This window comes from Rhinoraja longicauda, chromosome 35, assembly GCF_053455715.1.
Source record: "Rhinoraja longicauda isolate Sanriku21f chromosome 35, sRhiLon1.1, whole genome shotgun sequence".
Lineage (NCBI taxonomy): Eukaryota > Metazoa > Chordata > Chondrichthyes > Rajiformes > Arhynchobatidae > Rhinoraja > Rhinoraja longicauda.
In genome coordinates this window covers 17,374,297-17,384,766 of record NC_135987.1, presented here as the reverse complement: position 1 = coordinate 17,384,766, position 10,470 = coordinate 17,374,297, and the positions used below count along the sequence as shown (strand labels likewise).

The following is a 10,470-nucleotide window of genomic DNA, read 5'->3' as shown; positions in this document are numbered from 1 at the left end:
ATCTCCAAACTAAACTAAAATCATTCAATTACAGCTTGAATCCGTTAGTCTGAGCTAGATGGGGAAGGAACTGTTGCCAGAGTTTACAGTTGCCACCATCAGAATTACTAACAGCAGATCATATTAACACGTGGAAAGTTAAAATCACCAATGATGTACCAGACACATCTAGCACCGACATGAAAGGCTTTTAACTTTGCACTGACATTAGAAGTGCAGAGCACACATCGAGTGCTTGAAGCCAAAGCTAACCTCAGAATGTAACAAAGACTTTGTGCTGGTACTCAGCTGGTGTGAAGCAAATCCAGTTTGTGACAAAGCTACATTTATAAAATAAATGCGCCCTGACTTTAAAACTCACCCAAAGAAACAAAACAAATGACAATAGATTAATCCCTCCAGTAGAACCATGTGAAAACATATCAGTATCGGAATAACCATCTAAAGAAAACCATTTGGATAGCGAGCTTTATGCTGTACTATGTTCACTAAAATCATTACATCGCATTCAGGCCGAACTATTTCTCTCTCGAAGTGAAAAATGTTTGGAGTGCAGCAATTTGTTACATCGGTGGTGTTGTGTCAAATATTTTTTCTGAGGGTACTTTTCCTTTGACCTGCGCCCAATGGCTCACAAAATCAATAGACTTCCAACCACGAGAAGGTGAATGATAAAATGTTGCATCCCATGCCCCAGATCTTTTATGCCGATGTTGTTTGGAGTTAGCCACAGATTGGCAGTCAGTCCCATTCGGGCATTAAAGTCAAAGTATGTACACCATACATGTATATATGTTTATAGGTTGATATAAACCTATCAACTTAGCATAGATGATGAGTACTTTCTAGCAACTAAATATTTGAAGGATTAGGATAGATCAAACACTTTACATCTTTGCAACTAAAGGCTAAAAGTCATCTGAAAGTATTCGCAAATATATTTTCAGCAAGAAAATGAAAGAAATTTCAACAATAAAAGGCAACAAGGAAAAAGAAAAGCACAGTGAAAATTGCAAAACATCATAGTTCAATTGCTTTCTTTGTTTAATTTTTCCAGTGCTATGCAAATAAAAGCAGCTGAAAAGGTAGGAGGATAAACTAACATCTTTACGGTAAAGTTTAATACTGAAACTTTAAGCCGACTCTTTCCTAAAACTGCCAGTTTTCATACATAATACAAGACGGAGAGGGTTTACTATGAATAATGTTTAAGCCCTAAAGAATCCTATAGCCTATAAATCTTAATAGAAGCCCCTGGACTCCAATAGGCTGCATGTCGTTTTTACCCAGTCCCACTCCATCTTGGATCCCCTGTGATAACTGTAATTTTCTCTAAACAAGTGGCGGTGGCTTGAATTTACTTCAGCTACAATTTGACTACAAACAGGATTACATGCATATAACCTATGCAAATCAATAAAAACATGTCAAGACTCCTTAGCAGTCAGTGCTCTTCTAAATGCAATTCATTGTGCTGCAAATGAGAATAAGAGACTGTGTAACAAATGAAACCTCCTCACATAACTAGCACCTGTTGTCAGGCAGTTGAAGCTTGTATTTTTCATTTGCCGTACAGTAAATCGTATTAAGGCATATACAGAATGGTAAGGGATCAAGGGATGTGTACATATTGCGTGCCAGCAGGCATATTCTGAAACAAATTTAGATTGTTTCAGCGGAAAATACATTTAGAAAATTGTAAAGTAACTCTGAGGACTGTATTTTGCCACACCATAGATTTAAAAGCCAACCAACTACAATTAAGCTGTGCCCATTTTATGACAAGGCTATGGTTACTCAGGTAGATTTCATTTCAACCATTCATGGTCAATGGAAAATAAAAGGGGTCAGCAGTGGATAAATGGTGTGCTTAGTCTATTTTACATCTTCCAATTTCTGCAGTATTTTTTTTGAAAGGGGTCCATAACATGTTAGGTCTTCATCTGGTAAAATGCTTTAAGTCACCGGGAACTGCAGATGCTGGAATCTTGCATAGGGCAGCACAGTGGCGGAGCGGTAGGGTTGCTGCCTTACAGAGACAGAGATCCGGGTTCAATCCTAACTATGGGTGCAGTCTGTAAGGAGTTTGTACATTCTCCCTGTGACCTGCGTGGGTTTTCTCCGGGTGCTCTGGTTTCATCTCACATTCAGGTTTGCAGGTTAATTGGCTTTTGTAAATTGTCGCTACTGTGCAGGATAGAACTAGCGTATGGGCATTGGTTGGTGTGGACCAGGTGGGCCAAAGGGCCTGTTTCCACACTGTATCTGTAAACTAAACTAATACAAAGTGCTGGAATAACTCATTGGGTCAAGCATCATCTCTGGAGGATATGGACAGGAGATCGTTCCCAGAGGGCTCAGACTGAAACGTCACCGATCCATGTCCTCCAGAGATGTTGCCTGACCCGTTGAGTTATTCCAACATTTTGTGATCTACGCAAAATGCTTTATGTGGTTTAGAGATGGTTATTTCTCATCCAAATGTTCCTTCACCATCACATCATGTGCAAAACCACTTATCACTGCAACAATAAACTCCTCCCTGTCCACTGGCATCGTCCCGCCATCCCTCAAAATCGCTGCTGTCACCCCCATTCTGAAAAAACCTGGTCTAAACCCTGACACCCCAAACAACTTCAGACCAATCTCCAACCTACCCTTTCTGTCCAAAGTTTTGGAACGTGCTGTAGCTTCCCAACTCAAATACCACCTCTCTACCAATAACCTGTATGAAACTTTCCAATCCGGATTCCGCTCAAACCACTGTACTGAAACTGCGCTCCTCAAAATCACAAACGACATTCTCCTCTCCTCCGACGCTGGCAACCTCAACATCCTCATCCTACTTGACCTCAGCGCCGCCTTTGACACCATAAATCACTCCATTCTCCTCACCCGACTTGAAACCTCCCTTAACATCACCGGCACAGCCCTATCCTGGTTCAAATCTTACCTCTCTGACAGACACCAGTTCATCTCCATTAACAACTGTAAATCCCCCACCACTCCCCTCCCCCAAGGTGTCCCCCAAGGCTCAGTCCTTTGCCCCCCTCCTCTTCATCCTCTACCTGTTCCCCCTTGGTCAATTAATCCGCCGTCATGGTCTCAACTTCCACTGCTTCGCCGATGATATCCAGCTCCTCATCTCCACCAAGTCAATCTCCTCCACCACACACTCTACACTGACAAACTGCATTACTGAAATAAAATCTTGGCTTCAATCAAACTTCCTCAAACTCAATTGCAACAAATCTGAAATCATCATCATTGGTCCAAAAATGCTCACCAAATCCACCCAAAACTTCATCCTCAACATTGATGGTCTACCAGTATCCACCTCACCTCACATCCGGAATCTTGGAATCATCCTTGATCAAACCCTCTCCTTCGACAAACACATCAAACACATCACAAAGACAGCCTTCTTCCACCTCAAAAACATTGCCCGTCTCCGTCCATCCCTCTCCTCCACAGCTGCAGAAACCCTCATCCATGCCTTCATCACCTCCCGTCTGGACTACTGCAACAGCCTCCTCTATGGCGCACCCTCAAAAATCATCAATAAACTTCAATACATTCAAAACTCCGCTGCCCGTCTACTCACACACACCTCAATCCGTGACCATATCACCCCCGTCCTTTATAAACTCCACTGGCTCCCCATCCCCCAGAGAATCCAGTACAAAATCCTCCTCATAACCTACAAAGCCCTCCATAACCTGGCCCCATCCTACCTGACCGACCTCCTCCACAGGCACACTCCCACCTGCACCCTCCGCTCTGCCGCTGCCAATCTCCTATCCCCCCCACATCCGGACTAAACTCAGATCCTGGGGGGACAGGGCTTTCTCCATCGCTGCTCCCACCCTATGGAACTCACTACCCCAAATCGTTAGAGACTCCCCCACACTCACCACATTCAAAACATCGCTGAAGTCTCACCTGTTCAGTACTGCCTTCAACCACTGAAGGTCACCTCACCTTCTGTCTCCTTTCTCTGTTCATTTATTTATTTACTTATTTATCTATTTATTCATTTCCCTATGTTCTCAAAATCTCTGTAAAGCGTCTTTGAGTATATGAAAAGCGCAATATAAATAAAATGTATTATTATTATTATTATTATTATTAAAATAAAAAGCAGAATAATTGTCTAAAAAAAGAACCTGACCCTAAACCTTGCCTGATCATTCCCTCCCCAGACACTGCCTGACCCATTGGGTTCCTCAGGCACTTTGTGTTTTGCTCAAGATTCCAGCATCTGTGTCAAGCTTTTAATGAACTTTGCAATTCTCTTCACCAAAAAGGTCCATCATCGACTGAAGACTGAACTGGCATTAAAAATAAAAGGACATAAAGTGTTGGAGTAACTCAACGGGTTAGGCAGCGTCTCTGGAGAGCATGAATAGGTCACGGTTCGTGTTGGGACCCTTCTTCAGACTGATTGTAAGGAAATGTGGAAGAATCTGGAAGAAATGAGAGGCAGGACAAAGTGTGCCAGTATGTGGAGAGGTCAGGCAAGTGTTATTTTGCCCTAGTTAAGCCATTACCTTGTCCAATGGCGCAGCAGGGTTAAAAATACAAATTGTCCACTTATGCACTGCTTTTCTTACCACTTCATGAAATACAGTGCTTTTGAACCCGTTGATAAAAAAAAGAATTATGTGATCAGTCTGTGGATATCACCAGTATTCTTACAAAGCAAGATAAATTCCAATTGTATTTAAAGTACATTGTAAACTCCTCATGAACATTTTATCTGTGGTTGCTAGACACCCTGTGTCAGAAGAACATTCTTTCCACTGTGCTGAGAAACTAGAGACTACAATAATTTATCAAGGAAAAGTCATTAAGCAGTCAATGAAACCCAAAATAGAGAGATCTCATGAGGAACACACATCTTCAAACCATTTAACACTTGTATTAAGTCACCCTGTTGATAAAAAGAATGTGTTTTAGATTTACCCTTTAAGGGAACATTCTAAACAGAACTACCGTGTAAAAGCTGGAAGAACACGAACTTGTTTGCAAACACAGGTGTCCAAGAACCAGATTAAGTTGACTAAATGATTGTTCTGCAGCTTACCTCCAAATTGTTATTTTTTAATAACAAATATTGTACATTATACAATTAATTTTCCCTTTAAGTAAAATTCTGTTTAAACAAATATTAAATTGTGTTTAAAAAAAATTGGATTTGCAGTTTGCAACTGCACATAATCAGAATACTTGGTGCCCATAATCATAAAATGATTAGTCTTCTAATGCATAATGGCAAAGCAAGTATTTCAATACAACAGAAAAGTCTCTATTATACTAATGGTGTATGCATTCTGCATTTTTATAAAAACAATTTTAATCATAGTATGCTCAAAATAAGCAATAAATAAGTAAATGAACATGCTGCAATTTGAATTATACTGAAACTATAGATTGCCAGAAGCAAAAGTCACAATATTCTGAAGGCAGTTCACTTCCTTTTTAATAATACATAGCTATATTAAAAAGGGTACTGTATAAAAAGATTACTGTTAGGACAGGATATCATTAAAACATTTCACCATGATACATCATGCATGTACATTTCTAATATTTCCTATGCAACTTAAGGAATATTAGAACTGCCAGCTACCCATGTAAATCACAAATCTATACACTTGCATATTAAGATGATATACTTGAAGCAGTGCAATGTATGCCTCATTATCATTTCTGGTACAGTCATTTTCCCAGTCTTTCCTGACCATTCAAAGTCACTCATGTGGCTGCCGCTGGTAGCTGGTCATTCTACCTGAGATGACCCAAGGCAATGCAATGTCACCACATGCTATCAGCGCCATGTCACACAGACCATACACCACAACACATCAGTATTCTGCATCACAAACCATGGTCACGGCAAGGTTTTAGGCATTATTTTGCCACAGTATTAGCTGTACGCTAGAACTTGAACTTCTTCCACACATACTCCTTGGACTTGTACAGGTGCACAGTAGAGAGCAGACTGGCTGGTGGCATCACGGCCTGATTTGGACTCCCAGGAACCAAGGGGATTACAAAAAGTGGTGAACACCAACTGGCCCATCACGGGTACTGGACCTCCCCACTGTCAAAAGAATCAATAGGAGGCGCTGCCTCAAAAAGGCAGCAAGCATCATCATGGACCCACACCAGCCTAGCCGCACTCTCATTTCATGCCTACCATCAGGAAGAAGGTATAGACCCGTGCCCTCCATGTTCAAGAACAACAACCATCAAGCTCACGAATGCTACAGACACCAACTAACTATCAACTATCTTGGTTCAACTAAGGACTTCTGGCTTTTTGCACTAATATCGGGATAGTTAATTTATTGATTTTTTTTAATGCATTATGTTATCTACGAGTTTATAAGCCTGTTATGCTGTTGCAAGTTAAAATGTCATTGTCCAGTGTCGGTGCATATGACAATTTAACACTCGTGACTCTTGGTTCTTAAATTGAATATCTTCAACTTAAACTTATTTTTGTTTTAAACATACACCTAATACACGTGTGGCAATTTTTCAATTCACCTCCTGAAACCCAACCAGTTAGAAACTGGAAACCGCTGGGGCTGTACAATGATGATGTTACACTGCTTTGAAGATGTTGCTTTTTATTCTGATCTTAAACATCAGAGTCCAGCGGTAAACACTGTGCAAAGGTTGTGCTGGAGTTTGCATGACTTTTCTTGAAAAAAATAATCCAAATTAAACAGAATAAAAACACATCAAATGTGTTACCGATCAAATTGCATGTTTCATTATAAAAATCAAAAAGAGTGATGAATGCTACCTTTGTGTCCTGATCGCAGGGAAGAAGTGTTGTACTATCTCCTCTGCTTACGCTTATTAACAATGAAAAAGAATCACCTTCAACTGTATTAACTGTGGCCTACTGGATGAACGATGCCTTCTGAGATTCACAACATCTGTTTGTTCCACTCTCTTCTCAGCATGCTACACCTATTTCTCATGCTTAATGATGCTCATCCACTCACAGAGTTTTACGGACAAATGTGTTTAGCCGCATTCATCACTCTGAATGAGTATTCTTGATGAAGCATCCACTGTGCTGTTTAGCTCTTTCTGTTTCATTTTGTCAAATGACAGCCAAGGTGCACAGTTTTCATGTGCGGAAAATGAAGGTGAAACGATGTTCAAGAATCGTGCTCACACATAAGACTTTAACAGGGCTTATCACAGGCACCGATGCAGTCCTGGAGCTTCACTTCCTTTGGCTTTTATTTAGTTTAGTTTTAGTCCAGAGATACAGCATGGAAACAGGCCCTTCGGCCCACCGGGTCCCCGCCGACCAATGATCCCCGTACACTTACACAATCCTACACACACTAGGGACAATTTACAATTATACCAAGCCAATTAGCTTGCAAACCTGTACGTCTTTGGAGTGTGGGATGAAACTAGAGCTCCCGGAGAAAACCCAAGCAGGCCACGGGGAGAACGTTCAGACAGCAAGCGTAGTCAGTATTGAGGCCAAGTCGCTGGTGCTGTAAGGCAGCAACTCTACCTCTGCAACATTGTGCCACCCCAAGTTAACTTAGCAGACTTGAAATATGGAAGAGTACAACACAGGAACAGGCCCTTCGGCCCACCATGTCCATACTGAACATGGTGTCAAGCTACACTAATCTCATCTGCTGGCTCGTGGTCCATATCCTTCCATTACCTACATATTCTCATGCCTATCTCAAAAACTGTTAAATGCCACAATTGTGTCTGCCTCACCACCTGCCCTGACAGTGCATTTCAGGCACCCACCACCCTCTGTGCAAAACATTTCCCCCGCACATCACCTTTAAACCTTTCTCCTCTCACTTTAAAGCTATGCCTACTAGTCTTTGGCCTTTCCACCCTGGGAAAAAGATTCTGCCTCATAGTTTTACATACTCTATCAGGTCTTCCTGCCAACCTCCGATGTTCTAGCGAAAACACTCCAAGCACGATAGAAGTTTGAATCTTCCCATTTTGGCAACAAATAAGAATTTCCTTCTGTTATTTTTTAATTAACCAACGATCTGACACATTTGAAGGATATATTTATTTTGCAAGTGTTAAGAGATTATCAAGAGAGAGCCACGAGCATTTAATTGTCAGATGTACTTGTAACGCAACAATTATATACTGCATCTTAACAGGTCTTGGCACACAAATAAGTGTGTAATATTCAATAAATTTATTACAATAATACCACGATACCAAAGTTGCAGGGTGACTTGGACAGGTTGTATGAGTGGGCGGATGCATGGCAGATGCAGTTTAATGTAGATAAGTGTGAGGTTATCCACTTTGGTGGTAAGAATAGGAAGGCAGATTATTATTTGAATGGTGTCAAGTTAGGAAAAGGGGACGTACAGCATGATCTGGGTGTCCTAGTGCATATGCAGGTACAGCAGGCAGTGAAGAAAGCCAATGGAATGTTGGCCTTCATAACAAGAGGAGTTGAGTATAGGAGCAAAGAGGTCCTTCTGCAGTTGTACAGGGCCCTAGTGAGACCGCACCTGGAGTACTGTGTGCAGTTTTGGTCTCCAAATTTGAGGAAGGATATTCTTGCTATTGAGGGCGTGCAGCATAGGTTTACTAGGTTAATTCCCGGAATGGCGGGACTGTCATATGTTGAAAGACTGGAGCGACTAGGTTTGTATACACTGGAATTTAGAAGGATGAGAGGGGATCTTATCGAAACGTATAAGATTATTAAGGGGTTGGACGTGTTAGAGGCAGGAAACATGTTCCCAATGTTGGGGGAGTCCAGAACCAGGGGCCACAGTTTAAGAATAAGGGGTAGGCCATTTAGAACAGAGATGAGGAAAAACCTTTTTAGTCAGAGAGTTGTGAATCTGTGGAATTCTCTGCCTCAGAGGGCAGTGGAGGCCAATTCTCTGAATACATTCAAGAGAGAGCTAGATAGAAGGATAGCAGAGTCAGGGGGTATGGGGAGAAAGCAGGAATGGGGTACTGATTGAGAATGATCAGCCATGATCACAATGAATGGCGGTGCTGGCTCGAAGGGCCGAATGGCCTACTCCTGCACCTATTGTCTATTGTCTATTGTCCCAGACATACAATATCATAGTTGTTCAGGTAATGTTTGCTGTTGTGCAGGGCAGACATGGTTTTCAAATGCTGATAAGCCTGCAAAATATTTCCAATACAGTGGGATGAGAAGTATAGACTGTTGTAAGTAGATGCCCATTGCATGTATCATCATTGAGGAAAGACTGATTCTCATTTCCTCCTCCAACAATCCCCGGCAGGAGGACAAAAGCACAAGGACCGGCTACATCTTTAAAATAATTATCATGTGGAAAGTGCATGCAAGTAATTTGGGATTCCCAACTGATGGTGAAAAACAGGGAGCAGAGTGTCCTTATCTCAGAAGTCGCCAATCTCTTCTGAGAGGCACATCTAGGGAATGTGGGATATGGGCCAGATGCAGGCAAATGGGACTAGCTTAGACTAGGCATCATGGTCGGTATGAATGAGATGGGCTAAATGGCCTGCTTCCATGCTCTATGAAGCTATGACTCTACGTCAGGGCACAAACCATCTCCTCTATCACTAAGCCTTATTAACAATATGCTCTGCCCTGGCAGTAACTGAGCCATGGTAACAAATAATAAATTCTGTCCGATATTCTCCTGGCGATTTATCTGTTTAACAACATGGAGCCAGATCCTATATCTGTAATCCAAAATAAGAAGCGATTTTTGAACAACAATAAATTTTTGATAGCTCAAGGTTTTTTTTTTACCACTGCATGTCCCTGCTGCTGTTTATGGCTAATCAAAGGATAGGTCATTGGTCATTTTGTGTTATACTTCTTCATGACGGGTTATTTTCCTGGTGAGGTGTTCATGCCCAAGTGACTTATACATCTTAGAAGTGTTTACTCCCTCAGTATACTCAGTATACTAACCCTGCCAATTCCACAGTCAGAAACCACAATTCGGTAGGGAGACTTTGTGGTTTTAATGAAAACATATTCACATTTTAAAGTTGTTTTGCATTCTTTTTGCAATAACCATTTTAATAAATTACAGGTGCAAATGAAAGTTAAAAGTAGAGGCAGTCTGTTTAACTTTTGAATAATTCTATGTTCTATTCAGTCCAAAAAATAACTTGCCCCAGTACTTTATATTATAATTAGAGCCAAATACACATTCCGGTTCCTTTTTAGAGTGTTAGTTGTGTGCCAAATTGTTCAGCAATTGAGATGAGATTAAAGAAGAAATACAACAAACTCGCAGCATTACTACGTACTTCATTAGGATAGAAATAAAAATAAGATGTCATTATAGGACTTGATATAGTAAGCAAAAATGTTACTGTTCAACTCGCTGAACTAACAACAAGCGATAGAATAGATCATTACTGCACTATAAAGTCTTTGCTTGCTACATGGTTCAATGGAATAGCAGATATTGT

The 10,470-nt window shown here is 41.0% G+C and overlaps 1 protein-coding gene across 1 annotated transcript in view; it reads right to left on the bottom strand.

The window, feature by feature from the left end:
• Positions 1–10,470, bottom strand: part of lrmda (leucine rich melanocyte differentiation associated) — a 694,153-nt gene that overhangs the window by 386,022 nt on the left and 297,661 nt on the right. The gene's annotated exons all lie outside the window — the stretch shown is intronic.